The sequence below is a fragment of the Tachypleus tridentatus genome, unplaced genomic scaffold, assembly GCF_004210375.1.
Source record: "Tachypleus tridentatus isolate NWPU-2018 unplaced genomic scaffold, ASM421037v1 Hic_cluster_2, whole genome shotgun sequence".
Lineage (NCBI taxonomy): Eukaryota > Metazoa > Arthropoda > Merostomata > Xiphosura > Limulidae > Tachypleus > Tachypleus tridentatus.
In genome coordinates, this window is record NW_027467782.1 from 11,856,662 (window position 1) to 11,872,011 (window position 15,350).

The 15,350-nt window shown below is 36.4% G+C and overlaps 1 long non-coding RNA gene across 1 annotated transcript; it reads right to left on the reverse strand.

Annotated features, from left to right (window-relative positions):
- Window positions 1-1,143: 1,143 nt before the first annotated feature.
- LOC143242796 (uncharacterized) lies at window positions 1,144-3,964 on the reverse strand. Its single transcript, XR_013023251.1, has 3 exons — window positions 2,781-3,964; window positions 2,247-2,390; window positions 1,144-1,670 (listed from the first exon to the last, which is right to left on the reverse strand). It is a non-coding gene; the product is annotated as an uncharacterized LOC143242796 (long non-coding RNA).
- Between the last annotated feature and the right edge of the window lie 11,386 nt (window positions 3,965-15,350).

A 15,350-nucleotide genomic window follows, 5' to 3' on the forward strand; every position in this document is an offset into this window, starting at 1 on the left:
ATCTCTAGAAGGAATTAGCCGGTAAAATATACCTTAAATTTTAAAAGTAAGCAGTTGCTGCCTTGGGTTCAAGTAAAATGCCTGATATAACTAAATTAATGTAATATAACCTTCTCATCGTAATCTTCCCATAATCTCGACAAACGTTTACAGTTTTTCCATTATATACAAAATAGTTATTATTTAAAGAATACGTATATATATAAAAGACCATGCAACGTTTCGACTTTATACTTGGGTCGTCATGATCCTTTCAGTTTTTTCTTTGGTGAAATTGAAATTAAGACGTTTGCTCAAAGTCTTAATTACTTTGAGGCGAAAGGTACCAGCAGTTTAGGCAACAATGTAAGTATAGTTATTGACATATGCATATCACACCTGTTTCTGTAAAATTTTTCGTGTGCACTTATATGTACCACTTCATTCCTTTATCAATAATATTAGCATGATATCCACAGAAGCAGTTAAACTTCAAAACTATTCCAAACACGAATCATGAAGTTATCAAGTTACCAGAGAAATTAACATTTATTAATTTAATTATTGTGGTGATACCTCATAATTTATATATATATATAAATGTAAATCTCACAAATGTTTTCCTAGCTTACATAGGACTATAGTGCAACAACAAACACTGGGCATGAGAGGTTTCGCTTCTTAATATTATGGACAAAAGACATTAGATGTATAAAAACTGTTTATGTATATCTAAAGAGACGAAGAGGAGTCACTGAGCGTTAATTTCCTCTCCTCCTGTCGTTTCCCATATTGTTAAAGTTGTAGATAATCTTTGGATTGTGATAAGGAGAATTAACTACTTAAATTATTTAAATACTTCTTCAAGACCCTGGTGTGTCTATTAGACGTACTTGTGTGGTTTATTGAATTCTATAAAAACTATTAAATATAATGGTTATGTTGTAAATAATTACTTTCTGTAAGATATTTAACTTAAGCAAACATTCTACCTTAATTTTATACCAACGTATATATGTGATATTAACATGAATTCTTAACTATGAAATTTTCAAAACATTCCACTGTAATTATTTTAAGACACAGTTAAATATGCTTGTTTTTGTTGTAGGTTTAAAATACTGATTTTATTTATTCCTAAATCGTTTTAAAACGTTCCGATTATTGTATATTTTTAAAACTACAAATTTTGTTTTTGTTTTGATTCGAAAAACAAAGTACACAGTTTGCCTCTGCACTGTGCCATTTGGGACATACAGGGTTTTAAGAAAGGAAAGGCCTTGATGGCAATATGAAACTTCGTTTGTTCGAAAGTGAAATGACTTATCTAACCATACATTATCTTGTTCCATAAAATAATATCTATTCTCTTATCATAATTCAGCCTCGTAATTCAAATAACATACAAAATGATAAATCATTCTTTTCAAAATTAAAAAAGTTCTATAGTTGCTACAGAAATTGTTCACAAACATCTTTTCTTCTAATATCGTATCATCGAGTTGAGCTTGTACTTCTCAGTTTATACCTAAAATCATATCCTTACTGAAATAAATCCCTCTATGATTTAAACAGTTAGAAAGTATGGAAAACTTACATGACGCGTTTTCATCAGTAAACTATGGCATTGGGAAGGTAAGTAGTGGCAATGGTATACATCACGGCAACCGAGATTGGGAAAGAGCGATTGGCTAAAATCAATAAAAACGCGTTTTTACTCAAGTTAGAAGAGCAAATTGTTTCTATTTTATTTTAAATTATTGTGCTTTTCCTGCTTTATGGCTAAGGGTGCCATATAACACTCATATAAATAAATATATTCATAACCTTCACTAATTGCGTTGGAACTGTAGTTTAAAACTAAAATAAAAATTCATAACTTTCATTTAGATGTACAAAATGGAATAAATTAAAAAGATGTTGATTGATATTAATATGAAGTTTTTAATGTTTGGAAATACAAATGAATGTTTATTTTCCACATTATTTTAATTCAGTGGTACAATTTTCCCCTCGAGGCTGTTTATGGTTGTTAGGGCGTGAAATAAATATATATTCATTTCTTACCTTAAATCATACCTTATTTGGCATGCAGTGCATACAGACATAGTACCTTATCATTACCACTGTAACTTTCACCCAGCATATATTACAAGAACATAGGTTTGCGACTTGTATCAAATCTTAAATATATTAACGGCAATAGAATGATGAAAGGTGTGAACTTTGCTGTCAATACACATTTTCATTCAATATGTGTCACTTACTGTAGAACGTATAGCCTCTCCATTCGGTCACGTGCTTTGAGGAAATGTTGGTAATTTTCTCGTTTTTATGGACCTAAGACTGGGTCAATTTTGTACGTCATTTTCACTTGCAACTCTCTACGTTTCAGCCGTGGATTCTCGAAACTGAGAAAAGATGATCGGATATATAGACTGTTACCATGATTTTAAAATAAAAAGCCTTTGTTTAAGGGTATTTAAACAACTAAGATTAAAAATAATTTTCTATCACTCAAGGCAATTTCAATATCCAAAATTTATTCTTGTTAGCTTGGTACATTCCAAATGTTTAATTAAATGTCACCAAGAATTTATGGTAGAGATAAATAGTAAACATATTCAAAACAGGATATAAATACTTGTACATCACCAGGAGATTTGCTCAAGGTTGGTGTTGTTGTCGACATTGAACGAAGATTTCCAACAATCTCGTCTTATAAGAACTGCTTGAATGATGATAAAAATGAAAATATTCAATTTCAACATAACAATATTCAACAACAGATAATGACTTACATAAAACGTAAGAGTGGGGATAAGCCTCTTCTGACGGTTTAGAGTCAAATTCCTGTATTTCTTGGGGACGTTGGTCAAAAACAAAAATGTTTCTTCAGTTATTCTTATCATGAAACATCAACTGGAAGCCTACTATATTATTAACTACATTTTTTTTTTAAACCTAGAACCTTAGGGATTTTGAAGAATAGTGTATAATAATATTACAAACCTTAAGAGACATGATAAATAGTGAAGTGACAAAATCTACAATAGGCCTAATACTAATGTATTATGACAATAATACATTATAATGAAAACGTTTTGGAAAAGGCATTCATACCATAAATATATGTTGTTAGATTTATAAAATGCAAGCTTCTTCCACCAAGAACAGCATTCAATCAGCGAGTATTAGCTTAACCATCAGTCTCTCGCTAGTACAGAGATAAGTCTACAGATTTACAACGCTACAATCATGGGTTCGATTCTACTTGGTAGAATTAACAGATAGCCGCAAGTGGTTTTGCTAAATGAAAACCCACTCCTCTTAACCATAACGTTATGTGAGAAAAGTTCGATAAAACGTAAACACTGTAGCGTAGTTTGTGTGTTTCAAGAGTTAATAATATTATTTGAAGGGTAAATTAGACCTAAAATTAGCCTAAAAGTTTCTCTCTTTCTTTTGGATTAATCCATCGCCGAGTATGTATTATTTATTTTTGTTTGATAAGCACTGTACAGTTTTAATATTTTCATAACATTTGTTATAGTACTACAAATATTAACAAATGAACTTTTACAGTATATATAAACATTTATTGGATTTCTCCTCTTCAGGTAATGCTGGAATAATAAATAAACTATTGAACTTTGGTCTTTCAACAAATGTAGAAATTACAAATGTTAAAACAAACTGTTTTATGCTTATGGTCAACTCATAGGCTACCTACCGACTAATGACAGAGTTGACCATAATTTTGTAACACCCCAAAAGCTGATAGCATGAGTTTTGATTGACATGGCGTTTCGGATTGAGAGTCCAGCATCGAAACCTCCAGGGCATTAAATGCCCAATGAATACATTTTATTATATCAAAGTATTTCCCAAGCAAACGTATTTGGTATAATTCAGTATCAACATAGCCTATTTAATACAATTTGCACACAAAAGTGGGCCTATTTTGTGTGTTTCTAATATAAATGTTTAGAATCCGACGTAATTTGCGTCTGTGGATACTCAGCTAGATTGTTTGTTTGTTTTGAATTTCGCGCAAAGCTACTCGAGGGCAATGTGTGCTGGCCGTCCTTAATTTAGCAGTGTACCACCCACCGCTACTTATATATGTATGTTTATAAATAAAACAAAGTTTTTGTGGTAAACTCAAATTTTACTTGAAACGGTGAGTATAGGTTATCATCAACAAGAAACTTGCAGTGGTATAACACCAGACTTTGTTTGTAATATTTCTTTCTTGCACTGTCTTATAAGTACTACAGCTACATAACATTCACTGTATGGAAAATAGTTCCATTTTGTAAACATATGTGATCAGTATGTCAAAAAAACAACAACAATTCATCATACTTTTCATGTAGGGTTTGAAGTATCTTTTGTGGTTAATATGGTTAATGTTAAGAGTGCAGGCCTAGGGCAAACATATAGAGTGCTGTGTAACATTTACACAGAAAGAAATGATACAATCTTTTTTTCAAAATTAACTTCTTGAACCTTTAATAAAGCGAAATCTGGAACATTTTTTAAAAGTTTAATCGTTTATCGAGCTCAAGCTTGATCAGTATGAGTCGGTGTGTACAATCATCAATAGTGTTGGTTCATTCGATGTTTATATGGTAACCATGAATTGTCAGAAAATGTATTACTTCGTTATAGGATTTTGAATCAAGAAGAGAGACAAAACATACCTTGGAATAGGACTTATTTCCACTGTTTTTCATAGGTTTTCAGTTTTTGATTTAAAGACACAAGTACTTAATCAGTTAAATTAATTTATTATTATGTTTAACAAAACAGATTATAAAATAATGAGGTAATTGGGAATATAACAATAAAAGAAAGAGCGAGATTGTTTATTTTATATCCTTTATACAATTTTGGATTATTTAACAATTATCTTTAGCTAGTTTGTTTGTTTGTTTTGGAATTTCGTACAAGGCTACTCGAGGGCTATCTGTGCTACTTCAGCTAGTACAAATCTGTAGTTGACAGGTCACGGATAGCCCACTGTGTAGTTTTGTTCTGTTTGTTTTTTTGAATTTCGCACAAAGCTACTCGAGGGCTATCTGTGCTAGCCGTCCCTAATTTAGTAGTGTAAGACTAGAGGGAAGGCAGCTAGTCATCATCACCCGCCGCCAACTCTTGGGCTACAATAAAGAATATTGTATGAGGTAGGACCATGAGAAGCTTTGAGATTCATTCGATTGTGAATCTGGATTGAGAATTCGATTCGTTAGCTGGGTTCTGATTTGATACTTTCAAATCTACACAGCTTGCGATAAACTTTGGAATTTAGATTATTACAGATTAGTTTGTTTAGATTGTTACTGAAACATGCTACTGATTGTCACAGTTGAAGCATTTACTTAAAGACAATGCACGAAAGAATTACTGAGCAAAGTTATCACAGCATTTGAGTGAAATACTTGTATGTTGAACACATTAATTCTGTAATCGTTAATGTGTAGAACATAGGTAGTACTATTCTGAAATATTATTTTGTGCAAACGCATGCTTGTGATCCACATTTGTTTTTATTTATGTAACGTGCATTTTTGGCTAGCTACTTTCTAGCAGAACTGAAATTATTTTTAAACAAAAAAAAAAGGAAAAAATATAAATTTGTACTTACCAGGGAAGTGTTCTTGAATACGATTTTAACTTATCAAAATTACATAAAATAGACGTTTGTTGTAATTAATGTATAAATAAATGTTTATTTTTTAGAATTATGGTGGTCCCCCGCTAGTACAGCGGTATGTCTTCAGATGTACAACGCTAAAATCAGGGGTTCGATTCCCCTCGGTGTTCTGACCAGGTAGCCCGATGTTGCTTTGCTATAAGAAAAACAAACAAACAAAATTATGGTGTTCTTCGAATGGCATTATCATAAATAAAATTTTGATAGGAATAAAAATTACATACTAAGTTATAAAGACGGATGAAATGTTTAAAGAGCCCAAGACCATTTCGATAAAAGCTGTTAAAAAGAAAAAATGGTCTTGAGATAATATAATGTGAATTAGGAGTATAACTATGAATAGAATAGTCTCAACAGTGGTATGAAAGAAAAGGATCTCGTTGATCAGTTTGTAAAGACATCCAGCAATGTGTTGTCGCTAGTGGCTGAACAACTATGATTTTGTATGTACAGAAATACTGCATACAAGCCTAAAGATATTATAATGCCATTGTTTGTATCATTTGTTAGGTCCCGTTTGAAGTATTTTGTTTATTCTTGAGTTTCTTACCTCCAAAAGGACAATGGATTGTTGAAAAGGCTGCTGATATGATGTCTTGGGTGGTATTTAGATTGATTTAGTGGATAAGACAGTCTTTATTGCTATGTTATAATAAATCGATTTTCGAAGCTTATCAAGCCATTACAGTCCATGTACTCACATCCAGTCCGGCTTATCTCACCACAATGCATCATAAAAAATAGATTTGTGACGTAGTTCCCATAGCAATGGTTCTGTCATGAGGCTGCCACTCCTCCGTGAGAACTTTCCATAAGTCAACCAGTGTGAAAGAACAACGGTTTTCTAGGGTCTGTTTAAATGGTCTGATCGTATAGAAATCTACATGCATTGTATCCAACGATTTCATCTCTACGTCTTCATATGGAGTATAAATATATGTTTCATTTTATAGCTGCTTTGAAGTACACGACGATTAATATATCGTTGAAGCAAAATGTGCACATGTAACTTGTGTCAGTTTTCCAGACAAAGATTCTGTTTGATTATGTTGCATACTGTTACCTAGGGCACACAGAGGGCTCTTAATAGTCTCTGACCTTAGTGTTCTTTGATCCTCTACTACAACAAGATGCAGCACTTTGTTTATCATGGCTACCCAGCTTGTTGTAGACTTTTTTCTCGATGGATCTGGTATCCTAAGCTGATCCATATTGTTTTCATTTTACAATGTCCTTAAGAACAAAGGATATATCCATTTTGAAAATATAAAATTCTTTATTCTGAACAAGATATGGTTGTATAAACATTTTAAGTCTTAAAAGATTGTCACGTACCCTAACTGAAATGACCTGTTTTTCGTGTAATAATACAATATAACGCCAAACAATTTTTTATACACCGTTTCACCGGAATTTTATATTGATTATAGTTTTCGCATGAATGGTGATTTGCATATTTAAAACTATTTTAATATAACGTACTCAACAATGAATACAAAGCAAAACATGAATTGTATGAAAATTGGTAGCCTTGAGAAACATTGCTTTAATTTTTTTAATTCGATCGTTTAGTGCATGAGGTTAAAATGTAATTAGCAATTTGATCAAGTATTCTTCTCTTCCTAACTCGTAAGCCTCTTTTAATCGTAGCAAATATTTTGTTTGTAATATAGCTATTGTATTAGCGTTACTAATCTGACTATTTCTTTCAATTATGTTAAGACTAATGCAGAAGCAGATATTTTTACTTGAAAGAAATAGTATTTTACTAACTTCTTTGTAAGGTTTGGTTTGTTTTGAAATTCACGCGAAGCTACACGAGGGCTATCGGTAGTCGTTCCCAATTTAGTAGTGTAAGAGTAGAAAGGAGGCAGCTAGTCACTACCACCCACTGCCAACTCTTGGGTTACTCTTTTACTAACGAATAGTGAGATTGACCGTCACAATATAACACCCCCACGGCTGAAAAGGGCGAGCATGTTAGATGTGATGGGGACTCAAACCTGCGACTCTCGGAATACGAGTCGAGTGCCTTAGCTTGTCTAAGTTGAGCTAGCTAACCAATTTATCTACGAAACATATTTCATAGGGTTATAAGCTGGCGTATTTAAATATTTATACCACATCTATATATAAAAACAGCGAAAGAGAACTATTTCAAAACCATAACATCACGGTAAGTAAAGTGAACCGATGCCTAAGGCACTTTTATTAATTTCTAATTATGATTTAATATTAACCAGATACTTAACTTATTTTCGTCTATAGTTGTTTAAAATATGAATAAAATTATGCAGATTCTTGTTTCCACGATCATATTTTAATCTTTTCCTTATTTTTCTGATGTTACATTTAATATAATATTTACTTCTTGTTCGCTCTTTTGTAAATATTGTGTGTGTGTTACCTTATAGCAAAGCCACATCGGGCTATCTGCTGAGTCCACCAAGGTGAATCGAACCCCTGATTTGTAAATATTATATCGCTGAGTGTAAAAGCTATTATAAGAGAAGAAAATAATGAAAGACAGAATAATGTTACCAACCTTCGTAAGAAGTAATAAGTTTCAGAGAATGCACGAGTTATGAAGCGTTTAGCTCGAATAGTTTAAAACTAGATTCAGGTTTATTCTAAGTTAGTTTTAATAGCAAATATGTATTATCGCATGTATGGTTTTATTCTTCAGACTACAAACTTTTCTATCACATCAATTTGAGGTATAAATCAAAAAGTAGTTTTTTTTTTTTAATTTCGCGCAAAGCCACATGAAAGCTATCTGCGCTAACCGTTCCTAATTTAGCAGTGTAAGACTAAATGGAAGTCAACTAGTCATCACCACCCACCACCAACTCTTTCACCAACGAATAGTGGAATAAACCGTCACATTATAACGCACCCATGTCTGAAAAGGCGAGCATGTTTGGTGTGAAGGGGATTTGAAATCGCTCCCCTCGAATTACGAGTCGAGTGTCTCCACAACCTGGCCATGCCGGGCCCTATTAAAAAGTAGGAACACTTCTAAAAATATTACAAACTGATACTGAAGTCACAGAACTCAGAATGAAGTACAGTAACAATTATATTTATTTAATAATCAATAACATTAACAATTTATTTGAACATAAACGCATCATAAAGTTCCTTAGCGTACTATTATTTGTAAAAAAATGAATTACATTGGTATTATAGCAATATTAGTTTGGGGATTTACTAAATACACCAAGGAGAATTCGAATCAATGAACACGAAAATGGTCAATGTAGTTACCAATGTCGTAAACAATGACCTTCATCCTTAGGGTGACGTGACAGACAGCTAAATGAAGTTGTGAACACGGGAAATTTGCATATTTGCCGGTAGATGGCAGCAGATAACCTTTGCTAATCTATAACCCATTGTTATTATTTTGCTATTAATTCGGTTTAAAAGAAATGATAAATCTCTGCAATGATGTGTCATAACAACGTTGTTTTCATGCCCACAACTCGCAGTGTATGGGAATTAAAGTTTTAATACCCATACCAACCGTACAAACATCCAACACTTTTACAGATTATTTTTTAAATAAAACTTAAGTGTAGTTAGGAGTTTGATTGTGAAACAGTTAACTTCTTATCTCCAAATAAAATATTAGTAACGTAGGTTGAGGTCCCATTTTAAAAAAGGTCAAACTAGGCTAGACTCATTTTCATGCATCTGTGATAAGTTTTTTTCTTAAATGATTTTAGACAAAGATATAAGAATACACACATCTCATTATATACATATATAAAGACAGAAAGGTTCCCCTCGATGGTTTTGAATTTCACCAAAAGAAAAACAGTTTCATCATTAAAGTAGAACATTTATTCTTGTTGGTTCTGAAGTGGGAAACTTTCACCATTAGCAGTGTCTCATTAAACCTTACAAAAACATCATGTAGTATTTTATAATGAGACAAGTTTCATTTTAATCTAGAAAAATTCGTCAAGTTGGGTGTTTCTTGTTTTGACAGACTGTAATGATAACTATATGTCAACTCTTTAACATACGCGTAGATAGACAGACAGACAAATATCTAGATAGATAGACAAACAGACAGCTAGTTGATTGATTGATTGATTGATTGATTTAGTGTTTTATGGCACAAAGCAGCGAGGCTATCTGCGCCAGACATTCGGTAAAAATGTAAAAAAAAAAAAAAAAAAAATAAATGTAGTAACAGACATAAATGGAACTGAAGGTAAAACAAAAAAGTATAAAACCAATGTTGACACCTAGTCTACAATGTTAAGATAAAAGGTAAAGTATAAGAAGTTGTAAGGTATTTACTCTAGCAAAAAGGTAATGATCATAACCCGCCAGGAAGATTAACAGGTAAGTTCAAGAACCACCGTCAATCACCTGAAGTTGGCCTTTCCAGTCCTGGTTCTGGGTTATGTGTCATAGCAGCTATTATCAAAATGTAAAAGAAAGTAAAAGTTTTAAAAGACACACCGCAAAATCGTAATAATGAGTAGCCAAATGTCCAGTAAAAGGATAAAGTCAAGTAAATGGAGTAAAATTTGTAGAAGTAATTGAAGATAAAAGCAAAACGGCAATTAAGACAGAAAATGGCGTAAAAACCAATGTTGACATCCAGTCAACAAAGTTGTAAAGAACTACCTGTAGCAGAATGGTAATGATCGTAACCCGCCAGGAAGACTAACAAGTAAGTATAAAAACCACCGTCAGTCACCTGAAGTTGGTCTTTCCAGTCCTGGTTCCGGGTTATGAGTCAATATGGCCAGTACTAAAAAGTTAATTAGTAAAAGTGTGAAATGATATGCAGTAAAAGTATAATAACAACTCGCCAGGATGACTAACGAGTAGTTCAAACGGATAGTTCAAACAGGAGCGTTAGTCACCTGAAGTTGGCCTTTCCAGTCCTGGTGTCGAGTTATTTAATGTTCTGGCTATTGTCCAATGTCAAATTGAATGAGAGAGATTAAAACTGTAAAAAAGGAACCACAATTAAAAGGTGTAATGAATAAACATGCAACACTTAAATGAGATTAAAAGGTTAATGGCCATTAAAAATTAAAAACATTATCAAGGTGGACAGAGTCACCATCTCCAATAACTCTGTCCAATGTTACAGATTGACCCTGGGAAAAAATATGTTTAAAATATTGCCGTCGTTGAGAATTGTAACGATGGCAAGAAAGTAAAATGTGGCTGATAGTGATTTGAGTGTTACACAAATTACACATTGGTGCATCAGTTCCAGATAAAAGAAAATGATGAGTTAAAAACTGTGACCAATGCGTAGCCTAGTGAGAACAACTTCCTCCTTCCGAACTTTACGGAAGCTAGATGGCCAAAGTCCAATTTTGGGTTTGATTTGAAAAGTTTGTTGTCACGTTGCTCACTCCAAGTGGACTGCCAGCTGGCACGGAGCCGACCCTTGAAGATAACACCATAGTCCATGTACGGAATAGGCATAGGAGTGATGGTGCTGAAGCAGACATATTTAGCTGCCATGTCTGCAAGCTCGTTCCCGCGAATACCAACATGGCCTGGTATCCAGAAAAACTGGATTGAAGTAGCTGCTAATGAGAAACGGGCCAGTCGGTTACGAATATCAGCGAGAATAGGATGTGAGCCAATGTGTAGCGATTCCAAGGCAAGTATAGAACTAAGCGAATCAGTATAAATAGTGCAGTTGGAGTACTGCTCAGCTGCAATATGATCCAGGGCAAGAGATATGGCATACAGTTCAGCAGTGAACACAGAAGCTGTAGAAGGGATTCTGCGTGCAACTATTGATCCATAGCAAACCATAGCAGAGCCCACTGAATTACCTGATTTGGAACCATCTGTATAAATAGGAACTGAATGATTGTTTGAAAGATATTCATTGAATAAAAGACGGTACTTCCAATCTGGAGTATCTGCCTTTTTTAGGTGACTGAAAGAAAGGTCACATTTGGGGGCTGTAATAAGCCATGGTGGGATGGGCCGACCTGTGGAACATGCAATGTTATCCAAGGACAGACCCAATTCATCCAATTGCTTCCGGATGCGAAGGCCAAACGGAGCAATGACAGATCGTCTGTTCTGAAAAAAGTACTGCCCACCGAGGAAGGAAAACACATTTCCAGGTGGGATGCTTTGGTAAGGAATGAAGTTTCGAAGTATATTGTAAAGATAGTTGCAAACGGCGAAGGTGTAGAGAAGGTTCATGAGATTCAATGTATATACTTTGAACTGGAGAGGTACGGAAAGCCCCAGTGCAGAGTCCAAATCCTTGGTGATGAACGGGGTCCAGCATCTTTAAGGCTGAGGGTCTGGCAGAGCCATAGACCATTGATCCATAATCGAGTTTCGATCTAATAAGAGCACGATATACCTTTAACATTGAACAGCGATCTGCCCCCCCAACTGGTAGAAGAGAGAACACGGAGGACGTTCAGTGCTCTTGTGCATTTGACCCGAAGCTGCTTTAAGTGTGGTATAAAGGTCAGTTTACGATCAAAGATAAGCCCCAAGAACTTGGTCTCCGGGACAACTGGCAGCAAAACTCCACCAATATGAAGTTCAGGATCAGGGTGAATACCCCGTCGACGGCAAAAGTGCATGCACACAGTTTTGGAGAGAGAGAAATTAAAGCCGTTCGTCATAGTCCACTTCCGTACACAATTGAGGGCGGTTTGTAGTTGCCGCTCAATATATCTCATGTTTGACGACTGACATGAGATGTGAAAGTCATCGACATACAGCCCATTCGCAACAGTGAGAGGGAGTTGTTCAGTGATGGCATTTATCTTTATACTGAAGAGTGTAACACTCAATACACATCCTTGAGGGACTCCAAGTTCCTGTACAAAAGAACGGGAAAGTGTCGAACCCACACGAACCTGGAATCTCCTGTCCATTAAAAATTTTTTAATAAACATGGGTAGATGGCCACGTAACCCATATGTATGGAGGTCTCAAAAACGCCATACCTCCATGTTGTGTCGTAAGCCTTCTCTATGTCAAAGAATATTGATACAAGATGTTGGCGGTTGAGAAAGGCTTCTCTGATAGATGTTTCAAGACGAATTAGGTGGTCTGTGGTGGAGTGCTGTCGACGGAACCCACACTGGGTGGGCGAGAGGAGGTTGTTTGATTCAAGGAACCAAACAAGACGAGCATTAACCATCCTTTCTAATGTCTTACAGAGACAGCTCGTCAAAGCAATTGGACGGTAGTTTGAAGGAATCTTGGGATCTTTCCCTGGCTTAGAGAAAGGTAAAATAATAGCCTGGCGCCAAGCATCAGGAAAAACATTCTTCTGCCAGATCCGGTTGAAAACAATCAGAAGGACATTAAGAGAAGCAGGAGATAAATGGTGCAGCATGTCATAATGAATATCATCAGGTCCAACAGACGTACTGGCAGACCGATGAAGGGCCATTTTTAGTTCCACCAGGGTAAAAGGACGATTATAGTCAAAGAAACAGTTAGTTCGAAAGGAAAGAGGTGATTGCTCCGCCCGAGTCTTGATGGCCAGGAAGGTGGAGGAACAAGCAGAAGTGCTAGATACCCGGCAAAAGCTTTCACCTAGAGTGTTAGCGATGTTCCGAACATCAGTCACCTCCTGACCATCAGAGAGTAAGATCGAGAGGGGGATAGAATTGTAGTGTCCATTAACCTTTCGAATCCTGTCCCATATGATCTTGGAACTGGTGGTAGAAGATATACTGGTTGTGAACTTAATCCAAGATTCCTTCTGGCTGTGACGTCTTACCCACCTAGCATGTGCACGGGCCCGTTGGAAAGCAACCCGGTTTGAAAGTGTGGGATATCTACGAAAAGTATCCCAGGCCCGCTTTTGAGCCTTCCGTGCTAAGTGGCAAGCAGGATTCCACCACGGACGAGGATATCGTGGAAAACGTGTCGAGGTTTTAGGAATACACTGAGCAGCTGCATGTGTAATACAGTCAGTTACCGCTGCTACACAGTCGTCTATTGATGGCTGATTTACGATGGCAGGATCAAGTTCTGCGAGAGCAGTGAAAGTGGACCAGTCTGCCTGATCAAGCTTCCACCGGGGCACGCGGGTAGGGTGGCATCGACCACGGCCAGTCTCTCTTATAAGGATTGGAAAATGATCACTGCCTAGTGGATTACTGTCAACCCTCCATGAAAAATGGGAAAATAATGAAGGGGAGCAAACTGAGAGATCAATAGCGGTAAAGGACTGACTAGGTGCATGAAAGTAAGTGGAAGAACCAGTATTGAAAAGAGAAAGATTGTGATCAGAGAGCATCCGCTCTACAGATCGGCCCCTCCCATCAATAATAGCACTTCCCCAGAGGGGATGATGTCCATTAAAATCCCTAGGATTAGAAACGGAGATGGCAATTGTTCAACGAGAGCATCCAGATCTGATTGATCATATGTCTTTCCAGGGGACAGGTACAGAGAACAAACAGTGATGGTATGACCCAAGGAGATACGGATGGCTACAGCCTCCAAGGGTGTGTTGAGTGACAAAGACAGGGTGGGCACGTGTTGATCAACCAACAGTGCCACCCCTCCATGTACTCGACCATCACACAACCTGTCATTTCTGTACAGAGAAAACTGCCGAATGGAGACAGTATCAGCAGTTTTGAGAAATGTTTCTTGTAAAGAAAGACAAACAGGATGGTAGGAAGCAATCAGCGTTTTGATATCATCCAGATTAGAACGTAAACCTCGACAGTTCCATTGTATCAAGGTGGCCATTTTTAAGAACGGGTAGGTGAAGTGGCTGGAGAACCCTTCGGTTTACGATCACGTCTTTTTTCTTTACTGTCTTTAGTTGGAGGAGGTCTATCAACCTCCATGGATCCTGCTCTGTGTCGGGTGGGCAGGTTTTTGTTATTGGAAGGGGAATCTAGTGACTGAGGACGCGAACGAATAATTGTGTTGTCTCTTGTGGTGGGAGAAAAAGATGTATCAGAAGAAATGCCTGTATTTGAAACTGAAGGACGTGGATCTTGAGGTGTGTTGGAAGGTATGGGAGGGACAGAGATAGGTGTGGTAGTTGATTCATCAACCTTTTAACCACGGAGGTCAAAAGGCTTTTCATTTGTTTTGAAAACGATTCTTTTGGAGGCACAGAGAGATCTGTCTGCACTCCCACTGTAGTTGTGGAATGAAGTGCAGCAGCATATGTCCGAGATGGAGTTGTGGACAGCAATTTCCGAGCCTCAGGATAACTAATGTTATGTGTCGTTTTCAAACGCTGCACCTCTTTTCCTCCAACCATTTTGGGCAAGAATGAAAGTATGAGGGTGAGAACCATTGCAGTTTACGCAATGTGGGTTCATGTCACAGTCATAGGCATCGTGGTCCTTGCCTCCACAACGAGCACATGTCAGGGAACCACGACAAGATGTCTTTGAGTGGCCGAATCTCTGACATTGGAAACATCGAAGAGGGTTTGGTATGTATGGCCGAACCCTGCAATGAGATAACCTGCCTTGATGGTGGCAGGTGCACGTGGTGAAGTAAATGTTAAAACGAGGGTATTTGTTGGCAGTGTAATTCCATCTTTGCGAGTGGAGATGCGCCTCACTGCAGAAACTCCTTGAGTGGAGAGACCAGCGAGAATCTCTGACTCGGGAACGTTCTTCAAATCCCTTTCAACAATAACTCC